The sequence below is a fragment of the Macrosteles quadrilineatus genome, unplaced genomic scaffold (assembly GCF_028750875.1).
Source record: "Macrosteles quadrilineatus isolate MER2022 unplaced genomic scaffold, UCM_ALF_1.0 Scaffold_1__1_contigs__length_201487025, whole genome shotgun sequence".
NCBI lineage: Eukaryota > Metazoa > Arthropoda > Insecta > Hemiptera > Cicadellidae > Macrosteles > Macrosteles quadrilineatus.
In genome coordinates, this window is record NW_026542594.1 from 114,789,023 (window position 1) to 114,806,946 (window position 17,924).

Below are 17,924 nucleotides of genomic sequence, written 5' to 3' on the forward strand. Positions count from 1 at the left end.
TTGTATATTCTGCTCTGCAATTATATCAACAAATACGACAAACACTCAAGCATAACAACGACAGGTAGACTTATATATATTAAAGGTAGACTTGTATATTCTGCTCTGCAATTATATGAACAAATACGACCAACACTGAAGCATAACAACGACAGGTAGACAAACTGCTCTGCAATTATATTAACAAATACGACAAATACTCAAGCATAACAACGACAGGTAGACTTATATATATTAAAGGTAGACTTGTATATTCTGCTCTGCAATTATATCAACAAATACGACAAACACTCAAGCATAACAACGACAGGTAGACAAACTGCTCTGCAATTATATCAACAAATACGACAAATACTCAAGTATAACAACGACAGGTAGACTTATATATATTAAAGGTAGACTTGTATATTCTGCTCTGCAATTATATCAACAAATACGACAAACACTCAAGCATAACAACGACAGGTAGACAAACTGCTCTGCAATTATATCAACAAATACGACAAATACTCAAGCATAACAACGACAGGTAGACTTATATATATTAAAGGTAGACTTGTATATTCTGCTCTGCAATTATATCAACAAATACGACAAACACTCAAGCATAACAACGACAGGTAGACAAACTGCTCTGCAATTATATCAACAAATACGACAAACACTCAAGCATAACAACGACAGGTAGACAAACTGCTCTGCAATTATATCAACAAATACGACAAACACTCAAGCATAACAACGACAGGTAGACTTATATATATTAAAGGTAGACTTGTATATTCTGCTCTGCAATTATATCAACAAATACGACAAACACTCAAGCATAACAACGACAGGTAGACAAACTGCTCTGCAATTATATCAACAAATACGACAAATACTCAAGCATAACAACGACAGGTAGACTTATATATATTAAAGGTAGACTTGTATATTCTGCTCTGCAATTATATCAACAAATACGACAAACACTCAAGCATAACAACGACAGGTAGACAAACTGCTCTGCAATTATATCAACAAATACGACAAATACTCAAGCATAACAACGACAGGTAGACTTATATATATTAAAGGTAGACTTGTATATTCTGCTCTGCAATTATATCAACAAATACGACAAACACTCAAGCATAACAACGACAGGTAGACAAACTGCTCTGCAATTATATCAACAAATACGACAAATACTCAAGCATAACAACGACAGGTAGACTTATATATATTAAAGGTAGACTTGTATATTCTGCTCTGCAATTATATCAACAAATACGACAAACACTCAAGCATAACAACGACAGGTAGACAAACTGCTCTGCAATTATATCAACAAATACGACAAATACTCAAGCATAACAACGACAGGTAGACTTATATATATTAAAGGTAGACTTGTATATTCTGCTCTGCAATTATATCAACAAATACGACAAACACTCAAGCATAACAACGACAGGTAGACAAACTGCTCTGCAATTATATCAACAAATACGACAAACACTCAAGCATAACAACGACAGGTAGACAAACTGCTCTGCAATTATATCAACAAATACGACAAACACTCAAGCATAACAACGACAGGTAGACAAACTGCTCTGCAATTATATCAACAAATACGACAAACATTCAAGCATAACAACGACAGGTAGACATTCTGCTCGGCAATTTCACGCTTCGTAACTTTCAGTTCCGACTTTTCCGCTCGAAAATACTTCAGACTACAAGCACTATTAGTGTCAAGTGTTTTTGCTACCTTTTTTTTTTTACTTTTGAGGTGAAGGAATTAAAACTTGTTCTTAATTGTTATACTACAGTAAGTAAGTATTTAGTAGACTTTTAAATATTATGGAATTAATATATTCATTTCTGTACACTAAAAAGAATTTTTATAAGCAAATATTTTGCTCAGTAGCAAATCGTTGTCTAAAAATATTTACATTATTTGGAGTGACAACGTTCGAGATTGAATTGAATAATTCATGTGTGATTATAAACAGAATGGTAGAATCCTGTCTCATGCATAACCTGATTAGTTGTATGCAAAACATCCAAATGTACACGGACCACTTTCCTGGAACCTCAACCGAGTACTTCAACATTTACTGGCCTCTTATAGTAAATTACTAAATTACAATCTGTAGTATAGTCTTTCACAAGGATAGCACTTAAGTTATCTTAAAAAACATAATAATCTTAGGGGTTTACTAAGAATAGTTGTTTTATTAGTTAGTATTACTATATTTATCAAAAGCCCAATGATCAAGGACGTTTACCTAATTATAAATAATATTGCACATAATAATAAACAAGAAATAAAAAAAATTATTACATGCATTCGTCCAAAAGTTAGCAAGAAAAACATAAAAATATAATAACATTAAGTTTTTATTTTCATCTTATGTCTCATTCTAGTACAGTCAAAACCCGAAAGGATATGGCAGAGGAGTAACTAACTATCTCTTAAATTAAAATAGGTTCGATTTGAAAGGTTGTGTAGTTCCTAGTTTATTTAAACCACCATAAATTGAGGGCTTAGACTAAACCACCCAGATTAAATATGATGAAGAGTTTGGAACAAAAGATGGACTTAAAAGTTGAAGCCAACGAAGTAATTAGAAGCGTTGTCTCGGGCAGGAACAATCAAACTCTTCTCAACTAGTTATTGGCAGCTACAACTAAACTACATCAACAAAGTAAACTTCTTGTAATATTGTAAAATATATTAACATGAAAATATACTACTATTTTCGACATTGAATACAGTATGTCATTGAAAAATACAGAATTAAGCATTTTGTCAGTAATAGATTAATGATATTCTAAATTAAAATCTAAATTTTACTCCAAATCAATAGATTTTGTTTTGCAATCTGACCTTGTATATTTTGAATTTACTTATTACTTATTATTTACGGGTTTTTATATTTTGCGGTTCGGGTTACAAATGAATATTTGAAACACATAGTTGAGGGTTTTACTGTTGGGTTTTTAGCAATGTGAGCAGAGAGACTGGTCCAGTCAGACAGTTAGATTATTGCGAGGATATTTCACCCCCAGGCTCGACAATGATAAACTGGGACTTTCCGTGTATACGGCTCACTGCCTTGTATTAGCTTTGGGTGTTGTTTTCATCTACAAGTATAATGTATATTGTGTTTAGTAAAATTCATATCCTAGGAAATTAGGTACAATATTATGTAGAACTATTAGATTATGGGGATATATTCTTTTTTTACATGAAAGCAATGCAATAACATATCCTAAGCAGTATTGTCGACATTTTTGTATCTCTGATTGCTTTGTTTTGTCAACCCATTTGTCATACACAAAAATAAATATTTGAATGAACACATATTTTAAACTAATCTATCTATACTATTATAAAGAGGTATATGTGGTGTCTGTCTGTCTATGTGCGTGTTTGTATGAGCTAAACTCGAAAACTACTGAACCGACTAGGCTCAAATTGAACAAAAATAAAGCTACAGCTCCGAGGATACATATATAACTATTCCCACTTCGATATTGACCTAGGACTCTGCCCCGCGGGCTTTCAAAGTTCTGAGGTGTGAGTTTTAAAAGTAAATATTGATATGGCTCCATGGTAACAAAGAACAAACCAACAAAGATTAAATGTAAACAAGCAGAACTGTCAAATGAATTTTGATTTCACCTTTCCACACACCTGGTTCAAATTAAGTACTGCACGAATATTATAACAGAAACGGTATGGATCATAAGTATAAAATAATGACGTCACTCTCCCGAATGTAAACATGATTTAACATTACTTAGATGGAGCTGTCAAAACATGTTAATGTCATTTCATTAGTATAGGACTTTTTTCAGTTACTTTATTTTTATGTTTATGATCCACACTGAGTCTGTTCTAATTTTTTTTTGTGAAATGCTGTAATAATATTTTACAGGGAATAATTCATTGTAAAAGAAAATATTCGTGGATATAGGAAATAATTAAGATTCTATAATCATTGACGTATCAACCTAGGCTCTTATCCTGAGTTTTAGGAGAAGCATTTTTAGATATATTTTTTGTAGACAGTAATATAAAACCCCTGCCACAGCAAACCTGCAGAATATGCGAATTTCCATTTGCCTGATTATAATTTCACTAAATTAGGTAGAAAATTTTACTACATACAGGTTTGGAACTATTGTGATAGCTTTTCGTTTACAATACAAACCATTAAACATGTTATTTGATTATACCATAAAATCTAGCATTGATTTCGTATCCTATGTAGCCTAAATAAGTGTTCATTGTCAAAGTAAAAAAAAAACATACTATTATCAAGTTAGGTAATATAGTTCAATTTCGTTTCTAAATTAAATGGTAGGAGTGAAAGCATTACCATTATTGTAAGGCATTTTCAAAGAACCAACATTGTTTCTTTTGCATACTGAGCCCGTTGCAAGGCACGGGTATAGCTGCTACTAATAACCCACTCTGACTAATGTAGTGGGTCATAGGCCTGACTGTTTAGGTTTGGTCATAGGGTTTACCAAGGAGCCTACTGTTTAAGTTTGTTTACTATAGGGAACCCTCTAAAATATTTTTTAATTTTAAAGTTTTGTTTTAAGACTCACTAAACATTCCAATAGTGCTACAGTTAGTTATGTTGGATTTTAAACTAAAAAATAGGCACCAGAGATGCATATAGCATCAGAGGTAATTGGAAAAGTAATTTGCTGTATTGTCCTAACACAAATATAAACGAATTTATTATTTTATTACTGTAAAAGTAAACTACACGTCAACATTCACTACCAACAGCACCAATTAGCAGGACAAACTAGGTAAACACTCTGTCACAGCTGGCCTAGCCAAGCCGTTTTGTTGGGGAGCGTCCCTCGCGTCGTGTTGCTAAGCAACCTACTGTGCAACATGTGAACAACAACACGTGGAAAAGGGCATTTGATGGAAGAATTTACACAAATTTGGCAGGTTTTTCATTGTCTTTGACAAAGCACACTGTTAGAATCTTTGTCCAAAGAAATTTCACACTAGTGAAACCGCTGGTACAATGTACAGTGTATAGCCTATGTGTAGCCTACTATTCACGAAAATCTGTTGGAATGAATACTTCTTTTCGACGATACTCACTTTAATACAAAAGTGATAAACAACTTAAGAATTTGAAACTTTTCTCTCTGCCTTTTCCAATACTTAAAAACACAACATTTCTTATTTTAACTTCAAATATGTGATTTTTACGAATCAAATATCGGAAATTACTTACACATCAACAACATTTTATGATTTAATTATTACTTCTATACTGGCTTTACGAACATATTGTTTCTAATAAACATGTGAAAAAATGTGTTACGTATAAAACGAAGTTGGCTTAAGATGAGATGTTTTCGCCATTTACCTTTTCAAAAGAACAGTTGACAAAGTAAACCATCACTCAGCCACCATCAGCACTTAAGCTCTCGAGCTTATAAAAGCTATTAAAATCTGTAAACTTGTGTCACGTCAAAATTGTTCTTTTTTCTACGCAAAAAATTGTTATTTCACAAATTAGACTAGTTTATAAATAGTTGTAAAACTGCAAATTTCAAGTTACGTGTGACAGAAAAGATTGCTTCATTCCATTTTAAATTGACTGTAAATAACACTCACTTATTCGTATAATGGCACCCAACATGTAAATAAACAATTTCATTAACTCAGATAATTTTACAGCGGTAAATATGTTCAAATAATAAAAAATAGAACGTTTTTAAAAGAATGTTCTCATTACAAAGGGTTTTTCGTAACATAAGACCCTCAAACGAAAAACGAAGCCATTCAAAGAACTCTCAACAAAGAGGCAATCGCCACAGCAGAGAACGTTCTATTCATCGCTCAGCTTTGGCGAAGGAATCTTTACCTTTATATAGAATAGTAATCATCAATGGAAGGCTCATTCTGTACTACTGTACCAACGGATTTTATAATAGGAGTTAAAGTTATACACTTGTGTATATTCAAAATACATAATGCTATAAAGGTTTGGGAAGTTTTTAATTATGAATTCTTAAGTTTCATTGGTGCTTGTACGCCAAGAAAATATGCATTGAATAAGTGCATATGATTAATATTTATTATGTAAACAAACTTGTTTTTTTATGGAGCAGTGTAAGTTTGTGCAGTAACCATTGAAAGTCAAAGGGATTGTCATATAGTTTTAGATATATCAAATATTTAACTAAGTAACAAAATTTGCTACGAAATAGAATTTAATGCTTATTTATTTTACTTGGAAATATTATACCACCGCCCCAGCAAACCTATAGAATCTTTCTTTGCCTTATTGAAATGTCACTCAAACATTTTTCTTAGAGTTTTCAGATTTATTCCCTTTTATATAACATTAAGTTCGTTGATAACTTAGGTTTGCTGCTTCAGGGAAGGTAACAAAGTGTGGTTCATAGTGAAATGTTGATAGTTTAGTTTGAAATAAATAAAATAGCAAAATAGTACGAAACAACATTCATAACAACAGGTGTTGTTGGCTGCTGGGGACATCAAAACGAAAAAGTAAGTAGTTAGCAGGGCTTAGTCTTACCATGAGACCTACGGTAACAGCTTATTGCCTAAATTCGTTAAAACATAAAAGCGTAACTTTTGACTAGAAACGTAGGTACATTACGTGTGGTAAATTATCCTTAGCAAGTAAACTATTTGTAAATTGTAATATAACTTTTGTGAGGTGATTTTTCATAAAACCTAGCCCAAGCAGTTCTACATCATGCGCACTGCAAACAAATAACAATAAATGTCATTTCATGTGTATTACAATAATTGTTTGATCCTTTTCAATAAACTTCATCAATAAGTTGTTACTGCGAAAAACGATCGTATACAATTCTTAGATATTATTTATACAAACAACAAATTCTAAAGGTTTATCCGTCAGCATCGGTACTTTGGTAATAAAATAGGTGTATTTTGCCAATGTACCTATAACCAATATTGCAGTATCATATTTCATAATATGACACTAAACTGATGAAGTGTTCGACAAACCATATTTGGCTTTACAAAGCGAAACCAATGTAAACATCCGACGGCTCGTCGTGGGCGCTGGAGTGTAATTTGAAAGGGGACTGATAATGAGAACAAATGATAACCTGGAGACAATGATTGTGGGGGAGGGGCGAAGACGAGCACCCCCCCCCCCCAGAGATAATTACTGGGGGAACACACCACATCTTGTGGTTATTGGTGTTGTGCCTAGGGGTTAGATTACGATACCAATGTACCCTGAGGCTTCAGAGGATGTGCCATACTGTTGTCGTGAGGTCGTGATTCACGTGTAATATTTTAAAAATATGACATTCAAAGATATGCAAAATTTAGCCGTAACTTAGGTACCGGTAATTATTTCGAGTGATTAAAATATCCTAATCTCATAAAGTAGTAGGCCTACTGCTAAATATTGGAAAACAAGTGTTGAAGTATTGATTAGTACAATAGGTTTTATAGTTCCCAACCACGATGATTGATGAGGTAATAGTAGTTTACACAACGATTGTGTCGTGCCATTAAAACTTCAAAGAATGTCGTTAAGGCTAATTAAGCAAGTTGCGCACACTACTTTACCTACGACCATTTCTTAATTATTAAAAACTACTACGTATTACTTCCAAGAGAGCTTATGCTTTCGTTTAACCTGTCACAGCCACTGATGGTGATGCAACGACTTATTGTTCTAACCCCTCGTTCATTGTTTAATCTATTAAATTGGTCTTAACAAGTAATTTGTATGGTAAATAATAATGAAACAATCCATCAACATTATCGTTCGATTTAATAATAACATAAAAAATGAATATCTTTATATAATATAATGAATATATCTATTTCTTTAGACAAGGCCAGTTACTAAAACCAAATAATCAAGAACTCCATTTCAATCCACGCAAAAAGTAACTAATCTATTATTTACTAAAAGGGATTTATTTAGTGACTTATATACCTGAAAGTCACATTTTACAACAATGATAATAAAAGGTTTACAATTTTATTTAAGTTTAAACATTGTTATTAGAACACAAGTCAAAGTGAATCAAATCATTTAACAAACAACAAATGACAAAATAATCTCCGCCAAAGTCACTAAGCTGGGTGTCCCTGCTGCAAATCAAAGGATTGGTTTAAGCTTGTTGTGCGACTCGTTCACCCCAATTAGTGTATTTGGTTCAGTCTCTTCGTTTCAGTTCAATTAACATGTTCATTACTTACATTACATTACAGCTCTACACATAAGTGACAATATTGTTTTGAGCATATAAAACTTAATAAACCAATATTATATTAGATTAAATCTACTAAGTAATTGCCACGAGGTGACAATGTAGATTATTTCATGATGTAAACGTTTAGAGCTACGTCATATTATATAGCTCAAATAGATCAAACCTGTTATGTAAGCAATGACCTACATTTGATACCTTCTGGCAACAATGTTAGTCAATATGATTGTACAATCAAATCCATAAATATTAAACATGGAACTCAAATGTCTTCGAAACGGTTACCACTTTTTACATATTCAGTAACGTTGAGGTAAATAAAACATTTATATTTTGAAAAACATATATTTTACTTTTGTAACAATTAAGTACAGAAAATACATATGATCGGACATTTCAAGAATACTGAGGAGATAAATGTCCTAATAATAATTTTTTTTTACTATAGCTAAGACTTAAGTTCCACTATATCGGGGTATGGGAACAACCATATGGGCTAGTCTATTTTAGTCTACACTTGTATCGACCAGACTGGCTCGGTTGAGCTCTATGTCTCTTTGATTCATAAAGCTCTATCGTCCCATCCTAACATCCTACACTTTCCCAATATGTCTAACACACTGTTCAAGCTTCTATAACGCTGTATCAGGTTTTTAATACACTTATTGTGCAAAACATTGTTGAACTGAAGGCAATAATATGGTTTTGCTCCAACTAAATACTGTAAAGGCCAATCAAGGACCAATGACATTCAAACTTACAATACTACTCGGAATTTCAATATTTCATCCATACAGCAGTAATTAAAATTCCCCAAAGATATACATACTTGAATTATGTCTGTTACAAATAAATTATAGACCTGTAGTAGAATATAATTCTATGGGTACTCTCATTCTTTACATATCAATAGTTTGTAAAATTGTTAATGTTAACTTTAGTTAATCATATTAATATTCTTACTCAAGTAAACTAAATAACTAATGTAATTACAATACATATTTTACATTTGCATCTAGAATGATTTACTGATTTTATGTATAACATTCAAAATTCAATAAATTGTTGTTTCTACATTCCAGTACCCCTCCATCCACCGTGACAGCTCCACTCAAAGGCATATTGATGAGAACCTCATGACAGAAGTGACGTCACTCTACAGATATGTCATCATCAAAGCATTACGTCAAGGGTAAAAGAGGGTTGGACTGAGAGCGGGCATTGGGGAAATTCTTTTGGGGGTAAAACAAAAATCATGGGAAACAACTATGCATATACATTGTTATGACTGATGAAGTAAGTCTTCGTTCATTTGTAATAGAAACTCGTGAATTTAGGATAGGCCTAGTATAAAAAAATCAATAACAATAATATAATAATATGTAAAAATCCCCATGTATTTCTATTGGTGGACTATAATATAGGTATAACTGTAAAATACGTTATTTTTGTGGGTTCCATTCTGCAAACTATAGCTAGAATAAACACATACACTCTCTACACATTCACATTCGCATTACATACATTATATAAGCATAAAATATCCATGAAAATACAATACCAACACATTACTATATCAGCTAAAATGATAATACTTGTAATTATAATATGAAATGTTCTAATGTGTACAACAAATGTAACTTATTAAAAATATACAATGTATAAGAAGTAGAAGATTTCGTATACCTATTCTCTGTCTACGTCTTTCAAGTTTAGGACTTAGTCTATAGTCACAGAATCAAAATACACTTTAATTTACAATTCCCAAGCTTGTCATCACACAAATACAGCAGTCGTAGGGTGTAACAATTCAAAACTATTTAATGTAAAGTGTATGTTAGCCAGAGAGTTTTACTCCCGGAGACGCAAATGATTTGATTTATATATGTGGATATATAAAGTTCAGTTTTGAACAAGCTTTGAATAAGTCTTACTGTCTTCAAAATATGATATTGAAAAAATCTATAAATTTTATTAAAATCTGTATGAAATATAATTTTAAAAAATGATTACGAAGGCGGTTCCAAACGAACTAACAAGAAAACGCTGCTAATTGCATAGAAAGTACATACATAAGAATCTCTTTAAGTTACGTAGTTTCAATGGCAATTTATTTATGTTAGATATTTAATCTATAGTATTGACCTATTCCATGAATTTAAATTCAGCCTACTTGAAGACCTTTCATAAGAGTAAACACAACCATGAAATTAGTGAAGATATACAAATGTTAGTTGGTAGACGAATAAATACCTATATTTTATTTGTATTTATAAGTAACAAACACTATTCTTTTTTAATAAGTAGTAATTGATATGATTATTCAAAGACGTCATTTTGTTTAAACCGTCGATAGTTCAATATCTACATATACATTCAACATAATACTGTGTATAAAGTGTTAAAGGAAGTACAGTAAGAGTAGAAATACATCTGTGATCATCAAATACACATATCACTGATGATTTCTCGGTTTCTACAGGTGATGATACCGCAGTATGACATTGTAACCGCGTGTTGTTATCTCATGTGTTTTACCTTGCATCTCATCATCTGATGGTGTTCAGCACGTTTTGATGACGTTGTTTTACTGCTGCAATCACAGTGCATTAGAAATGTTAAAATATGCATGAGCATTTATTGTTTTAGTACCAAGTAACAATTACGTACTTCCCTATTTACAATGTCAGATGTAAGATTAGTTATGGCATTGTTTGCAGGATGCATGTGGTTATTATGATCTCATAATTGAATACGATTGATCTAAAGATACAAGTTTTAAAGACCTAGAAAATATTTATGTCCTACTTTATTTAAATGTTTATGTGATTTAAAAACATTTAAGAGACGTAATTACACATTGAAAAAATTTTTATTTTGCTTAAAGTGTTTCATCAAATCTTATAATAGTTACCCCTAATAATATACTAATAATAATATAGTGATAATAGTCAAACCTCATAAAATATGTAGACGTAGAAGAAGCCAAAATTCTGGTTATAAGTCTTGCATATTACAGCAGAACATTGGTCCATTAGTAATGCTTTGTATACATGGGGCTCAACAGCTATAAACCGGACCTATCTGCCCGTATCGTACATTTTATGTGGTGTATCATCACTTTCCACTGTTTTAAGTCCAAATCTCCAAACCTCGGGCTTGTAGGCTACTGGTTAGCTCATTTTTGTTTTGGTAGATTTATAAGCGATTCTTCTGGAAAATAAGTTTATGTTGACGACCACTGTGGATTGTGGGGTATTATCTTCCTGCGTGGCAAATACTATTATATATAAATGTATATTTTAAAATAAATTTTGAAAATTTTTCTCCTTTTTCAACTAAAAACTTATTTTTTCCTGTTAAATTCCGTAAAGTATGGACCTATTAAAATGTGTTATCATGGTTATGAATAGTTTGTTTAAAATAATACAGGGGTGACAAATGTATTTAGTTGTCCTACAGTAATCCTTAGATCGATTTGTCGCAATCTTATTTATTCCTATTAGGACTACTTATCAGTCAGCATATATATGACTCAATTAAATAGGAAAATTCACAAACATCTACCTGCAAGTAAAAAAAAAGGTTTGTCAGTGATAATGTCAAATTAAATTCTGATGTTAACAAATTCCTTCCGAACCTTCCGAAAAAATCGTGAATAGCCCTCTTTGTAAACGATTGTGTATAAACAAGTGGCTTTATATTTGGGTAGTTTTAATATTAATTTCTACCAAAAGCCGGCGAGTAACAATAATGTCACCTCCTTTTAAGAGGTTTCTAATAGCAGATATAGAGTGCGGCGAGTACACTGGGCTAGTTTACGAGCAGCTTGTAAGTTGCAAGCTAACCCTGTGCACGCGAACCTATTAGTTAGCAATCTGTTATTTAATCCCTTAACAACGTAACAACACAATCAAGACAACCTTATATAATTATTTTAAATGAAAATCAGTTTACGATAACACTGATAATGTAAACTCTGGATTATGGACGACTTGTCACATTTCTACGAACGTTGATATTAATTATCGCTGAGGGCAGCTGGAAGGTAAAGGCATATACGCAAGTCTCGACTCATTACCCTTGCTTTATTTCCAGACTTTCCCCTCATGCGAGTTCCGTATTAAAACAACAGATGGAGAGAAATGGTTTTGAAACGGAATGGAAATGAGATCCGTTCTCACAAATCCAACCCTCATTTCCTCTCTAATATAAATATTGAATCAAAAAATTTCTCTTGAAAGCTGTATTTTAAGATTTAAAAATATACAACCGTACAAGAATTAATCATCCGTTGACCTTCTTATCATTACATGGTCATTAACTTAAAATTTTCAATTTATGAGCAAATATCATGATATATATGACACATACATGGATATTTCCATTGATAACAAAATATCATGTTGAGCTAATAATAGAAAAATAATTCTAAAATAAATTAAACCATACAGTTGAATCGTTGAGAAAATAAAAATAAAAATAACACAGTTGTAATATATCTCAGTATTACTCGTATTACACTAGTAGCATGCAGCTGTCAGAACTCTAGTGGTGTATTATTTGCTGCTTATATTTTAACAACTGTATCTACATCTATCTACCTACATCTAAATTCATCTATCTACATATAAATTGTGCTATGAATAAGATTTTATTAAAATGTACTATTTGCATTTAATGTAAAACCAAACAATAAATAGGAAACTGTTTTAAAATTATAGGTAGCCGTTCTGGCACCCAGTCTTCTCCTTGGGGGTGTAATATAATAATATTAGCTCGCAAATCACACCTGAACGTTACGTGATAAAGGCGATATTAAATCCAAGCAGTCTACAGTAGAGAGGCGCGGCGTCTCGCGATCTTATTCATGAGAGATGCGAGGATAAGCAAAATAAATATTCATTTCATCGCCTGATATCGAGAGATACCTGCTTTATTGTACAAAACTACAAACGAGCAGCGAGATTGTTATAACATTAAATCAAATACAACATAGCAAACACAATAAATCATGTAAGATCTTATAGTCAAAATTGTTCGATTTTGTTTTATAATATAATATGATACAATAAAAACAATTTATATCAATAACAGCATGTAATAATACATAAATATACATAAAAATATTATGAAACAAAACGTTGTATACTGCCTCAATTTATTAGGTAAAATAAAATAAAATATATTCTTATTTAATCGTTTATATCGTCAAAGTTCTCTGCTTGTCAATCACGTAAAATAAGTTATTTAAGATTTATCTCACATATCAATAACACGTAATCTATCTATCTATATATTAATAGGCAAGCATGTTTCTTTAAAACCTTTTTTCTCAGCTCGTGTGCATCGTAGGGAAAATCTACGCATACCGTTAGAAAGCTATTTTCCTGTAGGTGTGCAGAATTCCTTTATAAATTTAAATAGGCTCAAAGATAAGCACAAAAAAATGAGTTTAAAGAGTTGAAAAAATTAACATGGATCTTATGCGTTGCCATGCTGGTGACGAAATAACAACGAAATATAAACAGGAAATCAAAACAAATGGAAGAAACTCCAATCACATGTTTTATTTACAGTGTGGGGTGAAAATAGAGAAGTGAGTACATTACATATTTTTGGTCGAGTTTCGACCACTGGACGACCTCTCGTTATAACAAATGCATGGTCCACCGACGTGTTAGGTGAATACATCGTGAGCACTAAGTGATTACTTATAAGTTAAAAGTATAGATAATGAATACAATATTTATGATATAGGAAAGAAAAATCTACAGTAAAAAGAAAAATAGTACAGTAATGTCTACAATAAGAGAGAGTACATTTTACATTCTGTAGCAGGGTGTGGGGTGGGTCAAGTAATGAAGCAAGGGACTTTCGTCCTGGAGGCTAAGGTCCCTAAAAACACCAGTAGATTGTAGCACAGAGTAAATAATTTAATTATCTGCCCACCTATAGAAATGCAATGTGTTAGGAAGTATATATTAGACGAGGAGAAATATATATGTATTGTAAAACTCTACAAAATTTCATTAAGTTACCTATTTTATTTAAATAGATATTCCATAGACATTGATTTACAAAAGTCCACGAACAATTTTCATAGAATAATGAAACAATCCCAGGATAATAAAACAGCCCAAAGAAGGTTGGAATTGTCAACAGCCACCCTTCCAGACAATAGTACAATACCGCGAGTCTGTCATTATGTGGGGTTTGTCTGTCTGTCTTTCTATTGTTCTGTATCGGTTTGGGGCGAATTAATTAGATTGCTTAACCAAACTACAAGTGAAAGTGGATTGCTGTTAGATTACGTTAATAATGGAGGGACTATGTTTTTAAGCAATAATTTTAACTAAAATTTATTGATATAAATTAAAAATATATTAATTTTTGTGTTTTATTTATAGGATATTTACAACCGAAGATTTTGTTTTGCCAGATTAAAATGAAGTGCGTTTACTGAAGGGAGCCTTTAATGAGTTATTTATTTATGTAATTATGTAATTTAAATGTGAAAAATTTTAAATCTTTAAATAACAAACTCGTGGAATTTAGTGAGGATTTAATAAATCACTATAAATTGCAATGCTAGTGTAAATATTATTTGGTTACATATTGGTATAAATTTAAGTTATGCAATTTGAACTTCACCAAGTTTTAATCCGGAAACTTATATTTTACGGTATGTAGGATGACACACTTTAATAATAAAGCAAAATCGAAGAAAATGATTGATAGTACAGTAAAAGTAAACCATATTTTCTAATGATAAAAAAAGGTCAAGAATCAAATCAAGCACTTTAATTATATATACCACTGTTTACACATACAAGTTAAAATAATTAATATACCATAATGAACGAGATGAAGGCCTCAACAACGCGAGTAAAACTAATACACTGTATAATGTTATGTGGTTGTGCACGAAACATTTAGACAGTTTCAACTTTGTATTACTAGTCAATAATGTTTTGTTCAATGTCAAAACGCTCTTGGTAAATACAAAACGCTGTTTGCAAAATGTAATCGTGCGATTAATGCAACAAAGCTGCTCATAATGGCCAGGGGTGGGGAGGGGAGGGGAGGGGGTTCCAAGAAAATGGCATTGCGGAGAGAGAAGCGTCGTTTGTATCACCCTCCGAGACATTAGGGATGTATAAGATGCGATATATTAGCAACACTCCTCGTCACCCTCAAAGACATTCAGTCATAGACATAGTCTCACACACAGACTCAGTCATATACATAGTCACACACACAGACTCAGTCATATACATAGTCACACACACAGACTCAGTTATAGACATAGTCACACACACAGACTCAGTCATATACATAGTCACACACACAGACTCAGTCATATACATAGTCACACACACAGACTCAGTCATAGACATAGTCACACACACAGACTCAGTCATATACATAGTCACACACACAGACTCAGTCATAGACATAGTCACACACACAGACTCAGTCATATACATAGTCACACACACAGACTCAGTCATATACATAGTCACACACACAGACTCAGTCATAGACATAGTCACACACACAGACTCAGTCATATACATAGTCACACACACAGACTCAGTCATAGACATAGTCACACACACAGACTCAGTCATAGACATAGTCACACACACATACTCAGTCATAGACATAGTCACACACACATACTCAGTCATAGACACAGTCACACACACATACTCAGTCATAGACATAGTCACACACACATACTCAGTCATAGACATAGTCACACACACAGACATTCAGTCATAGACATAGTCACCCTCAAAGACATCCAGTCATAGACATAGTCACCCTAAAAGGCATTCAGTCATAGACATAGTCACCCTAAAATACATTCAGTCATAGACATAGTCACCCTCAAAGACATTCGGTTATAGACATAGTCACACACACAGACTCAGTCATAGACATAGTCACCCTCAAAGACATTCAGTCATAGACATAGTCACCCTCAAAGACAATCAGTCATAGACATAGTCACCCTCAAAGACATTCAGTCATAGACATAGTCACCCTCAAAGACACTCGGTCATAGACATAGTCACCCTTAAAGACTAGACATAGTCACCCTCACAGACATTCGGTCATAGACACAGTCACCCTCAAAGACTAGACATAGTCACCCTCACAGACATTTGGTCATAGACATAGTCACCCTCACAGTCATTCGGTCATAGACACAGTCACACTCACATACTCAGTCATAGACATATTCATAGTCTTACTTCTTTGTATCACTTGAAACATACACAAACACACACACAATAATCACAAACAAAACACGATTTAGACACGTCTTACTCGATCTCACACAAACACATGAAGACACATACACAGTCAGCATCACATACCAAAGAGAGGTTTATGGAAAAAATCGGTTTGCCTACCTTCACAGGCGGACTTTCCTTCATTCACAGTGTTACCTGTGTAGTCACTGACCCTGTAAAATTAGAACACAAGTCACACTTTCAAAAACTCACTTGTAGAAACCCTCCCCAGTGGCAGACAGCGACGTTCTATTAACCCATACTGCACACAGACAGGCGAGTGGTTTCATCTCCTAAATTAAAAGTTCCTAAATCCTAAAACAAAAGTTTACTTTCTTTGTATTTTTTACATTTCACCTAGTTGACTTGAATGTCACAAATTTTAAGGATAGTTTAATGTCCTCAATGTCGGAAAATAAAGCCCATTTACTGCCTCGTAATTTCTTTAAAGGCAAACCGTAAAACGTTTAACGTGATAAATAGAGTTTTAAGGTACACAAGATACGTTCTCGAAATTTTCTTGCATAAAAGATGCTTTACATGCAAACAGAAAATAAGTGGATCGAACTACTCTTCAGATTTGGATACCAATAAATATTTTACATTTTACACGATGACGACAGTAATGCAGTATTTGGAGTAGGCAATTTATTAAACCGTTTATTAAACATTTGTAAAGAGGGAAGCTATTTCGAGTAACTCGAATCAGTTTTTTTATTACACAAAAATCCATTGATGGTCAACCATTGTAAAGCCGAAAATCGACACTTAAACCGTTATTTAGTTTAATCCGTGGTGTGACTTGCCCCAAGTAATCGCATGTTAACACCATGCGGGGAGGATGGGGCTCGCCATATTGCTGGTGTTAACATCACCAAATGATGCCACCGACACTACAGTAGACTCGTGTTCATTACAAGCATATAGCCGTGTCAGCCGCTCTTTACCATACAGGGCTGTTTTTGTTTGTAACTGGGACTTGACTGGGTAACCAAACGAATTAACAACCATGCTTGTGTAACGAGTTATTTTTCCTAGGAGGGTAAATATTTGCTATTTGGGCCGCGCGTCTGTTGAGGTAAGCAAGCGGCGGCGGCGAACCTGGCTAGCGCCCTTTGACCCGGCTTATCAGTTCGGATAAGCTTGGGTATCCTGGGACTACCGGATAGCCGAGAAGACATTCGAGTCGTGGATCCCGGAGAGTGGGGATAGTGTGGTGTCTTGTGGACGACTGGGATACGTCGGTGTGGTGTACGTAGAGAGTGGTGTACGTGACAGTGGTGTCGGAGTATGCTGGTGGTGTGATCGCGCCGAGTGTTGGTGTAAGTTGGGTACAGACCCACTATT